This window comes from Phasianus colchicus, chromosome 6 (genome assembly GCF_987193195.1).
Source record: "Phasianus colchicus chromosome 6, bPhaCol1.hap1.1, whole genome shotgun sequence".
In the NCBI taxonomy this organism is placed as follows: Eukaryota; Metazoa; Chordata; class Aves; order Galliformes; family Phasianidae; genus Phasianus; species Phasianus colchicus.
Genome location: NC_143441.1, coordinates 29,411,607 through 29,426,542, shown reverse-complemented (window position 1 = coordinate 29,426,542; position 14,936 = coordinate 29,411,607). Strand labels below are relative to the sequence as shown.

Below are 14,936 nucleotides of genomic sequence, written 5' to 3'. Positions count from 1 at the left end.
AAATGAGAGACAGACTTTCCTGTTGGACTGGTCAGGCTGTAATCACAGGCATGCTGGCATCACACTTTCTCTGGAAGAGGACAGCTGAGGGAGGAATATAATTTACTCAATAATGGTGACACCTCATCTGGAGTGCTGGGTCCAGTTCTGGGCTTCCCAGCATGGGAGAGATCTGGATGTACCAGAAAAAGTCCAGTGAAGGGCCATGAAGATGATAAGGTAAGAGAGGACCTCTGCCATGAGGAAAGGCTGAGAGAGCTGGGGCTGTTCAGCCTGGAGAAGAGAAGGCTTGGGGGGATCTTATACATGTATATAAGTATTTGAAGGAAGGTGCAAAGGGTTTGGAGCCAGGCTCTTTTCAGTACTGCTCAGTGCTGGGACAAGAGACACTGGACACAAAGTGGAACACAGGAGGTCCCTCTGAACATGAGAAGAACTGCTGTGCAGTGCAAGTGCTGAAGCAGTGGCACAGGTACCCAGAGCCTGTGGGGTCTCCTTGGAGACCTTCAGAAGCCACCTGGACATGGGTCTGGGCACCTTGCTCGGGGTGTCCCTGATGAGCAAGGAGTGGTCTGCATGGACCCAGAGCTCCTGCCCACCTCAGCCGTGCTGAGATGCTGTGAAAGAGAATAAATCTGAAAAGAAAAAGCTTTCCACCATCTCCCCTGTGCTTTGGCAAAAGACCGCAGCGATGAGCCCTGTGGGGCAGAGGGGTGGGACCCAGCACCATGGCACCAGGAGCTGCAGGAAATGGTGGTGGTGGCTGCGGTGCAGATGAAGCACAGGGACAGTCGTGTGGTGTTGCCAGCAGGAACACCAAACTGAAAAGTGTATAAATTAAGCATGATTTTTAAGCACTTTGGACTAAATTAGTCTCTGGTGGAACTCCGCTGGTGTTTGTGAAGTTACACCCTGGATGAATCGGGTTCTTTGGCATGAAAAATGAATGCTGCCTGACTTTAAATAGAGCATGAGTTGTTTGCCATTGAGCAGGCTTGTTTCCTCTTGGAAAAAATTTTCCTTGCAACCTTTGTACCCAGCGATTTTGTGTCCTTATAAATGGGCTGACTGAATGAGACAAAAAGTAGCAGGGTACCACGCTGCATGTGTATGACAGGCAGACTAATTTAAAGTCCTAACTTATGAGCTGGGTTTTTCCAAGGCCGTAGATTTTCATTAGCTATTTGCTGTGCTAATAAGAGACAACCACAGCAACAAGTGGTACAAATGTTAGCTTTGAAATACAGAGCACCTCTTAAACCAACAGAACTGGCAATAAATGGTGTGTGTATATTTGCTCATTTGGCAAAGGTAGAAGTTCAAATTATGTCTCACAGCCAGTTGACATATACAGGCCCAAATTCATCCCCAGGGTAACTCCATAAGCTTCAGAGCAGCTACTCAGGGAATGAATTTGCAATTTTTCTCTTAATGCAGCTTCATTCCAAGCATAATTATTTTTTCATGTGCTATTCAATACGCGCCAGCTGATACGATGCAGAAATAGGGCTGCTAAAACCTATATGTTGTTCCTGATTCTTCCTCTGTACCTCAGCTCCTATTTCAAAAGTGTAGCTGTTTGCTCTGCACTCTTCTGAGGAGAGCTGAAACTGTTTTTTTCTGTTTTTTCATACTGCTCACAAAAGCAAGTTCTCACATCATTAAAAATCTCTAAAATGTTATCATACAAAAGACAGCAAGGCATGAACAGTGACTTTTTTCAAAAGGATAACAAACCAATCCGAGAAACAGTCAGCAGAAGGAGTCCTGCCTGCTCTCGGTGCTGATTCTGCACAAGGCATTTTGAGCACATTGCTGAGGTAACCGGTCCTTATATGTCCATCTCACCACGCGGTCGATAAGGATGCGAACGGAACCACTAGATGGTTCTACACTTGTGACTTTTTTTCCAGTTTTGCTTTCTTACATTAAAAATTTGGGTGTATCTCAGCAGGCATGGCAAGGTCCCAACTGGTTAAATCCTCCCTCATCCATTTTTTGTTTCGGTTTTGGCATAAAATATACACATATCAACCTGAACACGCAAATATAACCTTACTGAAATGCCCCAGGAGGACATTTACTTATATGCAATCTCTCTGTTGATCATAGTCTGCTGGGGGCTGGTAGACAGTGTAGCTTCTTGTGAGCAATGGGCAATTTGGAGAGCTGAGGCTCAGGAAGGAGAATGGCAGCTGAGACTCAAGCACCAGAGGAAAGCCTTCACAGCTGGTTTCCTGGCCCTGGGTTTCCCCACTAGTTGGACTGGAACAGGGCGGCAGGAGTTAGGTGTTTTTTCTTATCCACCTGTCCCAAAGGACATGTAAAGGTGGTACTGCAGTGACCCAGGCAGAAGTACAGAGCTGCTGGTGAAACCACCACTATCTACTTCAGATCTCACCTCAATCTAGAAAATCTGGTATCTGTTGATGCAATCAGCACAACCAGATAGACACAGAGATTGTGACTGAGAACACCTTCCCTTTCTGGGAACAGCTGCAGCACCATTCTTCGTCTCTAGACTCTTCCTCCTCTCTATGTCTACTGGGATAAAAAAAAGATCCAGCAGAGCTGCAGTTGTGCAAATTTGGGTCATTCCTTAGTGCCTCACATTCTAGTGTCACAATACAACCTATTGCCTTTATGGCAGCACTACTTCATTTCTCCAGAAACAACCTCAGGTTTCTGAACTTCTGCCTCTTTTCCATCCGGGAGGACAACAGGGCTTTATCTCTTCCTTTCTCCCCATGGGCAGCTCTGGATGCCCTCTCCTATCCATGCCAGACCCAGCAGAGCCTTGGTACATCTGTCATTTAAAATCTCTTAACTATGGGAGCAATAAGAAAGTGGAATATAGTGCTTGGAGCTGTCTGCTAGCTATATCCTAAGTGAGTATTCTCTTTAAAAAATATTACACTCCCTTAAAAAAAAAATTAATTTCAATTCAATTTGGTGGTTGCTTTTTCCAAACCTCTGGTGTTTTCATATTAGGCATGTGGATGTGCTACCGGTAAAGGAGACTCGTATAACCTGCTGCAAATATGTGACAGACAGCTTGTCAGGAAACGATCAGGATAGGCAATGATTTGGGACTAATTTCATGGATGTTTTCCAGTTTCTATTTTCTCCACTGATCCTCCTTTCCCTTTCTCCGAACAAGAGGGCTTCTGAAATTTCCTGCTTAACATCTTTCACTTTGAATAAAGAATACGCTAAACATCCCCCCTGCAGCTGGTCCTGCTGAAATTGCTCCTCTGGAGGGACTCGCAGATGCTGCTGCCCTCTTTGAGAAGGCCCAGGCAGGAGGCTTAGCCCCCAGCCAGCCCACACTGAAGCCTGCAACCCGACACGCCGTGCCCCCGCCACTTCCACCCAACACACACACACTCCAAGCAAAGGCAGGGCTTTAAATGAACCCAGATGGCTGGCACACAGAGAGTAGGCATCCTGGAAAAGTGCCCCGGGGCTCTCTGGTTGCTGTCATCTTGGTCGATGAACCAAGTGCCTTCAAGATGTCTGTGTTGTTTCTTAATCTGAGATCACTCCCGTTTGGGCTTTTAGCCACTTCCTGTTGGGAAATGTCACCGAGGCATCAGAGAGATACACAAAGATTGATTTGACTGAAATCAAACATTGCCCTAACTCAGAGGTTGTAGATTATTATCCTTAATAAAGACCATATTGTAATAAAATCCAAATCAGATCCCAATTGATGCACTGTACTTTCCCCTCTCCAGTGCCTGTGCTGCTGTCTGATTGAGTGATTTGAGTCTTGTGTAAAATAAAGTAATTGGCTACGAATCACATGAAAAGTGTGAAAGTGATGAATGCTGATAACTAGTTTAAAATCTTTCTTTTCCTTTTCCTTTTTTTTTTTTTTTTTTGTGTGTGTGTGTGTGTGGGGGGGGGGGGGGGGGGGGTCGTTTCAATCACACTGAACACATGTTTCCCCTCTATATTTCTCTATAAAAATATGCAAACAATTACCTGGCTTTGGAGAGATAATTACAAAGAGGTTCATCTCTAAAAGTTATTATTGATTTATAGAGTTCTTTAGCTTAATGGAAGACAGAAATGAAAAGAAACTTTCTTCTTCCCCAGAAATAACAGATGAGTTGCAAGGGAAATGTAAGATTTAGAAGTAATTTTTGCAAGACGCACAAGCTACATGGTTCAGAGGGATGTTTCCTGTCTGAGCATGAAGTTATTCAGAAACTGTACTGCAGCAAAGCTGGTGCAGGCACCCACCTTACTTACCCTCTTATGTAAGTAATTCAGGATGGAGCACTCTGCTGCCACGTCAGCATCGGCAGCATTGGATAGAGCATAGGGGATGGGCTGTACCCATCCCCGAGTTTGGAAGGTGAGGTTCAAGAGAAGAACTGTGTCCAATGGGAAAACTGGTTGGTTTACTATTATTAGCTACCCGATAGAGGTTTTGGGTTGGTTTTTCAGTGAGTGCAAATTTATAAATAAGTCTTATTAAAGAAATATAATGAGAAAGTCCAGCTTGCACTGGACTCTAAGAAGGAGCTTTGTGAGATTGGTGGGAATGGGACCACGTTCCATTTTAGGACAGTACTTCCTGCAGTGTAGGGGTCTGGGCTGTTTTTCCTGTGACTTTTGGGTGACTTTTGTCTGTTTGAAACATGAGGGGCCAGGAACCCCTTAGGACAGGGGCTGCTGCTCTGTCAGGAGAGTACCAGGATGGCATGGCAAGGTGGAAACCTGGCCTTGCTCCTTGGGTGGGCTGAGCCCTCTGCAGGCCTGAGATAGGCGTGGGTGCTACAGCAACACCAAACTACAAGACAGACTTAATTCTCAGTTTTCTCTAAGTATCTGGACAGAGTGAAGTCCCATTTATCTTATTTACCTGTGTGCAGCACAATTCTGCTGCCTCTGCCTTGCAATTAGTACCGCCTGAGTCTGATAAGGCAGCTTGTAAACAAACCTGGTCTGAATCAATTTTAAAAGAGAAACAGAATAAATCAATAGCACACTGTATGCGCTGTGGTTGTAATTGCACTTGATGGTTGTTCAGCTTCTTGTTTGTTGTTTCTCTGCCTATAAAATGAAAAATCTTGGAATAATGATCTTTTGTCCAGCAGCTCTGCAGAGGGAATCAAGAGCTCCCATTTGGCTGCTGTGGGTAGCCCCAGAGTGTGAGCAGCCTAAGCACACCGTTGGCTGGAGGATGCTGTTGGAATGCTCTCCAGGAGGCTGAATGGCTGTCATAGGTGAGCACTGCCAGACTCAGCACAAGTGATGGAGAAAAGATCCAACACACTATCACTATCTGCTAGTGCACAGGTTTAAACATCTCTGCCTTAACCTCCTCTATAGATATAATAGCCTGTATAGTTCTCAAGAATATACTCCTTGATGTATTTTGACAACAGTAAGCAACTGCTGCTACTGAAGCAAAATTTAGCTTCAGGATTTAGAAAACAGAACAACAGTGCAGGACTATGTTTCATTTTAGGCACAGTCTTGTAAGGAATCATAATATCCTTGTGGAGATTTTGCAATATGGGAAAATAATACAAGGAAGAAGCTTGTGTGAAGAACTGTCATCCCTTTACATATACATTGAATCACTCTCCCACTTCTCATCTGGCGGTACTCATTTAATCATGATTCTCAAAGGCATTGGGCTTCCAGATCCTCCTGAGGGATGTAGAACCCAATTAAAGTGACAGGCCTTGACTAATATTTTGAGTATCCGATCCATGGGCAATAAAAGAGAAAGTTAATTTTACATCATATAATTCAGAAGATTCAGCTGTAAGAAGCAGGAAAAAATAGCAAATTAAGGAAGAAAAGATAACCTTCATTAGTTCCCAAGCCTTTTTTTTTTTTTTTGGCCAGGTGCACCTTCAGAAGTATGAAGCCATTGGTCCATGAATTCAGCCATATTCCACAGCTGGTAATAAAAGCATCATTTGTTGCAATTGCTTAAACCAGGGAAAAAATGACTACTTGAATGAATACCTACAGGATGTCTCATGGGGAGAAGTTAGAGACCTCAGAGTGGCCCACAGAGTCCTATTGTCTCAAACTAGATCTGAGCTGTGCTTCCTTTTATTGTACAGCCTTAATAGCAATCATTGATCATCACCGCTAACATTTAATTTTATTTAGGTCTCATTTTCAGATGCGACTGCAGTTATTCCTTTGCAATGGATTCGTCTTGCATCGTGTTGTAACAGAGGAAAGTAGCACAAAGGACAGGAGTGGTGAGACCCTGTAGTTTATGCAATAATGTGAATTAACAACAATAGCAGGCTCATAACAGCACATCAGTTGACAAAAAAAGGTGGTAGAAAGCATGGCATCTGCCTTCTAGAAACTTGGTGTATTGCTCCCATTTGTTCCTAAGGAAAGCAAGAGTGCAGCTTATCACTTGTGTGTGGTGAGAGAGCAGGCATGGGGGAAACACGGCCAGCTTCCCTCCAAAGAACTGAGGAACCACTGTTCCCAATCAGCTTACACTGAGGAGGATGGTGGAGGAGGCCAGATCCTCTGACAGGATAAGGAGAACCTGCGGGATCAGCCCCAGTATTTGTACAGGACAGCTCCTCCCGACAGTCTTTCCTCTAGTAACTGGGTGCATCTAAAACTGCAGGAGAAATAATACAGACGAAAATAATGCCTCAACTATTTAACTCCTTCCTTAAATGGAAACGTTTCAAATACTTCCTTCATTTATCTGTCCCAGCGGCGTATGAGAAAAATGGCTGTGGGCTCTGCCTGGTGCCACAGGGATGAGGGGACGCACATGGCTCGCTGCTCCTCTCTAAGGATCCCTTTGTTCTGCCCAGTCCCCGGGGCACATGTCCCATGCGAGGCAATGACAGTTTTTGTTATCGCGCAGACCTATCAGTTTCAGTGACAATCACTCCCTTTTCAAAAAAACATTATTTCTCATGATTGTCTGCCTCTTGGAAAATGTGGCCTTTAAAGCCCAGGGGGGGATGAAGGATGAAGGGGAGACAACGAATGTCCTGGCGACACAGCCGCTAAATGGCGTGTTGTGGGACGATCAGTCACTCAGCACAAGGGGCAGAACGCGGTGTATGGAAAGGAAAAGCAGTGCCTCCTGAGAGGGAGAGGGACCGTCCCTCCGTGTCTGGAGGAATAAAGGGAGTTGGGGGAGGTGGGGAACTCACTAATAACAACGTGGATTTTTTCCTTCCTTCCGAACTTAGCAGCACATGTGACTTCATGAAGCCAACAAGTTATGGGCATCTGATGCAAAATTCCCCCCAAAATGCTCCTTAGCAAAGACCACTGGGTAAACCATGTCACCACTAATTTCTGCAAATGCCTTGATTTAAGGCAGGCGCAGGCCCTGAAATTCACACCAGCTCTTTGTGTGCCGGAGTCACGCAGATACCAGACTTGGTGAGAAGAAACTGCATACTTCCTATTTTATTTCACCACGGCTCGACCTGCTTTTCCTCAGACTTAAAATCGTTTGCCAGGTCAAAATAAACTCTTCAGAATCCCAATGTGAAAAATGTACCTAACAATTCAATCCTTGTCATTTGGGAATTGGAAGAGAAAGCGCAGTAGAGTCTAATTAAATTATATAATAAGCAGCTTAACTTGTGGTTTCACTTTGGTTTCTGTTATTCTTATTATCATAAGCAATATAGCTGGCAAGAAACTATTGAAATATGCAAAGCAGAGATGACAAAACTGGAGGCTGTTTGGGTTTCTCACAAGCTTGCCTGTCAGAGCTCGGTTTTGCAAAGTCAAATCTAGAAGGGAGGTCAGCCAATTCCTATTTAATTCAAATTTTTCCTATGAGTTAGGAATAGGCTCTGTGTTTGACCTGTCTCCATTAGAGGCACAAATCAAAGGCTGTATGGATTTGCAAATCCTCAACTGTCAGGTTCTTTTTTGTGAAATGAAAACCAGCACAGGCTCAGGTGTGTGAAGCTGATCACAGGATCATGGGGCAGCTTTGCATCTCTGGGAGTTCTAAAACCACAATAGATGCAGTTCTGAGCACAGCACATCCTGCAGCTCCTTTGGACAAGTAGAGGACAGAACCTGGTGGAGCCTTCAGGCAGACATCCACCAGCAGGACATTTTCTGAGCAACAGCTTCTGCTTTGTCTAGCACAAATCTGTCAGTAGAAATGTACACCATGCTTTACCTGAGTAGTCAATAAAGCTGACTAGCCTGTACATACTAAGGGGTTCCCTGATGATACAAATGCCCATAGATTTGAGTAATCAAAACTTCCCAGAAGTTTGGTGTATGTGCTCAGCCCGCTACAGTAACAGGTTGCACTGCACACTGACATCTGAATCTGGATCTAGGGCTCTGGTTTGGCACTGTTTCTAGTTTTGAAAATTGTCTCATGCAAGCTCCAAATAAGAATAATTTCAGTCTGTTTAGTGGTCTGTAAATTCAAGTACCCCAAGAAGAGATGAATCACTCTGTTCTCTGCCCCAGGGGTCTGACTATTACAAACAATGACTGAAGTCATCAGCAAAAGACGAGGTCACAGGCTGAAAGAGAAAAATATGCTTTTTCATTTCTAGCATAAAAAAATTGAATGCATTATTTGAAAATGTCAGTGCATGAACTAGACTAAATGGAAGCAGACTAAGCTGTGCTCTGACATCTAGTGCTTCCTTCTCCACTCCTATTTTGTTTAATTTGATAGCTACTTACCAAGATACGCAAGCTCAAAAATTCAAAATAAGCTGCTTAAGAAAGTTACAACATTATCTATCTCTTGGTACTGTGAAATCTAATGACTGATGGTAGGGGTGAGATGGGAAAATTCTGCCCTCCAAGCTGGGCATTGCTTCTGTCTGCAGCTCTGAACAAGGTGTTAAAAGCATCAGCCCAGGCCTTTCTGTCACAGGGATGTTCCCCACAGTGCCGAGGTGCTCTGTACAAAGTGGTTGTTCCTTGGGAAGCCCTGCACAATTCACGGGGCTGGTCTTGAGTGCTGGACAAAGTGTGGGTTCACTGAAAGGCAATAACTTCAGAGCGTGCTGAAGGAGAGTTATTTACCACAGAAAACCACCTCCTAGGTGATGTCCAGATAGTCCCATAGGTTCTCAGGGTTGATTAACAGAAAAGTTTAAATCTATTGTACTTATTCATATGTAAATATATATGGATATATATAAAGACAGTCAATCTAATCATGGCAAATCCCTTCAAAATACTTCACAAATACCGTGAAGTGAAAGACAGAGATGGCATATACATACTACAGAGCAGCAGTAACTTGAAGTAATCCACAATAATAACAACATTTTTTACCTAGTAGGCAAATCAAATGTGACTCTTGGATTTTAAATCCCAAAAGGATATGAAAAACATCATCTTGGACGTACACATATTGTTTGCCAAACCTTCCTATTGTAACTCAAGGCCAAAGAAAGTGGAAATATATTCATTTATTTATTTATAATAAATTTATTTATTTATTTATATTTCTGTTTAATACGCGGCCCTCTACCTGTAAATGCATTAGATGCCTTTAATTGAGGCTTTACCCCATAAATAGGCAAAATCCAGCCTCGTTCATCGAGCTGTTACCCAAGACACAATAGCAGAGAACGCTCTGAAAATAAGCCTTAGATGAAACTTCAACCGCTTTGATGTGAATGTGTTTTGCCAGTGGCATTAACAGAGCCTGACCTGTGTGCCATGGAAGAACAGGAAGAATTATTGGAATTGACAAAGTAGTCTCCTTTCTCAGCTTCTCAGTGATCCCTTTTTAATACATAACCAAATCTTTTTACCTCATCAGTAGGGAAAATGCTTAAAAACAGGTGTTCACTAGGTATAATTACCTCCTGTAAATCCAAACATATAATAAAGGAAGCCTAAATCAAACATGTTCTACTCACAATGCTTTGTAAGTGAAACCCACCTTTAAAATACTTTCAATTAATGACAACTTTCACTTAAATGCCAAGAGTCTGAACTTGTTCTGAAACACATTCTTCATCACACAGCTGATAATATGGATGCTGAAGCAAAATTCAGATTTACAAAGCACTTTGGACCTTACCTGATGTTCTCTATCAAACAAACCACCATGAAGCCAGAAGGTGTTTGAGGAGAACAAAGGATTCAAAAACCACTTCATCCTTATTTACAAGACTAAACTACAAACAAACATCATCCAAACAGTACCCAGCTGATTGGGCTCATGATGCATAAATCAGAGCTTCATAATGAAAAGGAGAAGAGACAAGATGAAAACAATAAAACAACCAGAAGGAGTTGGTACTCTAAAATCAGCAAGCTTCACCCATGTTTAGGCACTGAGAAGCTTCCATTGCCTTCCGTAAATGCAAGGGCCTGTTGTCATGCTCTTGCTCTTGAGATTTGGGTGTATGCTTTTAAAAAGTGTGAAGATCCACTACTTATTTGTTGCTAGAATCATACTGCTGGTCAAGCATGACTGCTATTCTTTCCAGCAATAGTAATTCCCCACCTTTAGTTCATAAAAGAAAAAACCTCAGATGTGGAGGAGCCATAACATTTACCCTTAAAGGGAGACTGCAGTTTTTTTCCCTCCTCCATCTTTTTTCTTTAATAACTAGGACTATTGAAATCTTGCAGAGAAGATAGAAGGAAGCTGAAGAACATTTCTACGTAGGATAGAAATGCCAGCACTCACTTACAGTATCTGTAGGCACAATTACAATCGAACACCCATCCTGCGTATGTAGGCAATTGGCATGTTCCTTCCTGATACTGCTCTGCTTACTAAAGAGCTGCTCTTCTCTCAAAGATGAAATATTCTGCATAAATTTCCTACTTTTGGTGAGAATCTGTTTTGAAACAAAAGAGAGAAAAATAAATCACTCTACCTTTTACAACACAGCTTTTCATTTTCCTGGAAATAACTTTTTATTACAAAGTTTTCACTCTATGTTGCAACAGAAAATATTTATAAAACAAAACACAGGAAAAAAGCCACATCTATCACCTTGTTCTCTGAACTTCCATTTCTGAGAAATCCTTTGGATTTTGTGCTATTCTGAAATAATTGTGTTTTACATTTTGAAATTTTGTCTCAAGACTGGCTTTGTCTCACCCCCTACCTTTGTTTCTCTGGCTGCTTATCCTATTTATCCTACACCTTTAGGAGTCAGATATGTGTCTCTTTCAATCAGCAGATGAACTGTGGTTGGAGAAGACAGCTGCAGGTCTAGTGGGCAACCAATTGTGTCAGTGGTAAAAAGTCAGCCTTTGGGAGTTTTCTTCTTTCCTCAAGTTTACTAGGTAAGTGAAAACATGAGCAAGAAAGCATTTAGTTTGTCTGAGGTTCCTTTTAGGATCTGTACTGAAAGATTCTGGGAAAAAAATAAAACGCACACACAAAAAAGTGGCAGAAATCTTCCCTTTTGAAGTTCAGCTGAGCCCAACATCCCATTATTAGGGGTGAATTTGGCCCATCCTGCCCGCCAGCTGTACCTGCTACACCTTGGAGCATGTATTAAACCTTTGATTTAGTATTTAAATGATACCCATCCTGTTAAATGTAAATTGAATGCATGCTTACACTTTAAGACAATTTAAAGTGTCACCATTAGAGCTTTACTGTGACATTTCATGAACTCATAGTCATGTCTTCCCACTTATAATGCCAAGCTGAACTGACTGGGCTAAATCCAGCTGTGTGGTAACCAAACACTCCAATCCTGCTGTCAGAGAAGTTATACCCATGTATGCTAGGGCTCATTCCAGGTTTTCGTTATCTGGCATAATTTATGTGAAAAAGCAGCTGAGAATAGCAACATTTCAGCTGTTAAACACACTATAGGCACAACGTTCCCTAGGAACATACGTTGGCTTATTTCCTTTGACTACAATGGAAATACCTTGATTCGTGCTGGATGGGGACCCAGCCCTAGCTGAAAGCAAAGATAAAGAAACTCTCTTTAAACTAAATTGCTCTTGGAGACTGATGACATAATTAATAGCAATTAATATGCTAACATATAATATACTGACAATATAAGCTAACAACACAAAGCAAAGGTTTTGGATTCAAGAAGACATTCTTAGGGTGAAATGACTGTCCTTCTGCTCATTTCTGAGCAAGGCTGAGCATGAAGCACTGATCCTTATTGGGCACCTGGGCCCTAGAGCCCATATTGCAAGGTAGTTAGGAACACAAAGATGCAGATTGGTGATTATCTTATAGCTGTTTTCTTTCTTGATGTCTTTGAATCGAAGAGGTGTCTGTTAGTATACAACCCATTGTTAGGCAACAGGATGCCTGTGGAAATCAGACTCTGCAGTAATTCAGATAAGAACAAAACCATCAGTGGTATCAGTGGTATCAACTATAATGGGAATAAATTATTAGCACAAGCAGGCAGTTCTCTGTGGAGCTCATCTTCCGCTATGCGCAGTCTTCCCCCTCAGCAGCCCTCCCTGTGGCCTCCTCCTGCCACAGCTCACACTGCTCCTTGGAGGAATCAACAGCTCTGCTTGCAACCCCCAGCAGTCCCCCCATTGCAAAACAGGTGGTGTGTCTGGTTTTGTGAGCATCCATCATGCAGCGATGCCCACAGGGGGTAATCAGAAGGAAGGAGAAGTTTCAGATCTGCTTCCTCAGGTGCTGCCTCAAGTTACAGACTCCACTGATACAAGCACCATAGTACCCAAAAGTAAGCTGTGCTCTTTCTTAGTTAATACACTGAATTGATCTGAAATATATTTGGGATAACATTTGCACCAGCATTTAATATTGGAAGTCAGCATGTATTATGAAGTTTTAGTGTGTTAATTTCCCTCACCTTGGACTCCTTACAGTGAAGGAAGAAAAGGTGTTTTTCAATGTTGAGTGTTTTAAATAAAATGCATTCTTTGTTGTCAACATCTAGAGCTGGTAAATTGACAAATTCATCATCTCATTATGATCCCTGCACCTGTTCCAGTTTGCAGGCTGTGGTGTGGTTTAGCTCATGTATGGTGTGTGCATCTGTTTAACAGGGACAGTTAGCTGGCAGAATTTGTTTATAAACCCAGTGAAGAGCTAAATGAGGTAAAATGCATTATCTTACATGTTAATTGTATTTCATTGCAGATAAACATTTATTAAAGATGCAGACGGCAAACCATACATTCTAATTGTGTTTGCACCCATTCCTGGTTTTACCCTGCTTTCCAGAATTTCTTTTCCCGTCATATTTCAGCACTTCAAGATGCAGCCTGAGACATCCCTACAGGAGCTCCTCCTGGCAGTGCCCAGGCACACACAAACATGTCTGCATGCAGGAGCAGGGCAAAGAGCTAACTGGAGCAATGTTAGAGGGATGTTGCCATGTCCTCCTGTCTTGCAAACGTCCATGAAGAGATACAAATTTCTGGGAATCTGAGTATCACTTTGAAATGACTTCATGACATGTTTCTGGGGGTCAGCTTCCCTGGGAGCAGTGCTCCCCAGCAGCACAACAGGAGCAGGACTCGTGATACTCAGCAAAGAGTACCTATGGGCCCAATTCCCCACAAACAAAATTTGGTGGTGGCTGTTACTGCCAGACTACGTTTTCTCAGACCTTTAATGATCTGAAGATAAGGTGACAGAGGGACTCAGGAGCAGGAATCTGTACTGCTTGGTGGTTTGAGAGCCAAAAACCTGAGCAGCACTTGGGAAGCCTGAGGTCCAGTGGAGAATTAAACCCAGCTCTTTGAGTCCTTGTCCTGCAATGTAACACAGGAACCTCCTCCTTCCATTTCTGTCCACCTGGGTGCAAATTTGGTCTCTGCAGGATGTGTTATTATCTGATCCCAAGCTTGTTGCTACAGTAGAAGGATGGCTGGTTCTTCTGCATAGGAGAAATCCCTCCTTAGTCCCTTACCACCTGAAGCCCTCCAGAGTCAAACCAACCTGTTGCCTGGTCCTGAATTAGAAAAAAAATATGCACCCCTTGAGGACAAGGGCTCAGTTTGGAGGATGGAGAAGTAAAGCAGAGTGGACCTGCTGCAGAGGAGCTGCTAAAAACAAGCTAGCACCATATCTGTCTACATTCCCCATTTTAAGACAAAAACAGCAACAACTTCAGATCTTGTTCCCCTGATGCTGCTGAAGAAGATACGCCTACAATTAAATTGTTGGCTTCTTGTCGTCATGTTTCATAACCAAAAACACACAGGGAAATTTCAGAAGATGGAGCTGTGCAAATGACTCAGTGATCATTATGGGCCCCTTCCAACTTGGGACATTCTATGATTCTATGAAATGTGTCTAAAGGCAGCAAAGCAATCCCATTTCCTCACTGGAGGCACTGCTGGGGCTCACCTGCCAGTGACCAACCATTCCAGATCCTTCCTGGAGGTGAAACCAAGTCCCAACACGTCATAGGCACCAGAGATCAAATGGGAGATGAAAGGTCAGACCTCTGCGAAAGTGTGAGTATGGGTCAGCCTCTGAGGGGAAAGAAAAACAGCATTATTGGAGCAAGAAGGGTACTGAGAATGAATGATACTCTGGCCAGGGAGAGGAGGACTGAAGGATAAATCTAACGGGCTGGGAAGCTATATAGCACATGGCTCTCATCCGCTCTGCTCTTTGCCTCGTATACAAAAGAGGTTGCAGAATTAGATTCCCTAATCCAAATACTTTAGGACTCATTCTCTAATTTCCCTTAGAAATTCATTAGTTTTTTTTTTTTTTAAAGACTGGTAATGCTGCTTGCATTTTTTGGTTATGGGAAGATTAAATGAAGGAAATCTTTGCCTAGAATAATCATCCTTACTTAACCTAAATTTATTCCATTCCTGTGCAACTTTGAAAAAGAGCAGCTTTTTGGTCCCTGAAGCCACACTGAAGTAAAGCTCAACAGTTTTCTAAAATATTGCCATATGAGTAGAAATATTCAGTACTGAGGAAGTGATGTGGTGCAGGAATAAAAGGTTGTTTGTGAGCACTGGCTGCC

General features: G+C 42.8%; 1 long non-coding RNA gene across 2 annotated transcripts in view; it reads right to left on the bottom strand.

Moving 5' to 3' along the window:
* LOC116243269 (uncharacterized) overlaps positions 1–14,936 on the bottom strand; it is a 69,799-nt gene that overhangs the window by 30,251 nt on the left and 24,612 nt on the right. For both annotated transcript variants that reach the window (XR_016467794.1, XR_016467793.1), the window contains exons 4-5: positions 14,300–14,427; positions 10,668–10,817 (exon numbers count right to left, since the gene is read on the bottom strand). This is a non-coding gene — a long non-coding RNA (uncharacterized LOC116243269). The remainder of the gene's footprint in view (positions 1–10,667; positions 10,818–14,299; positions 14,428–14,936) is intronic.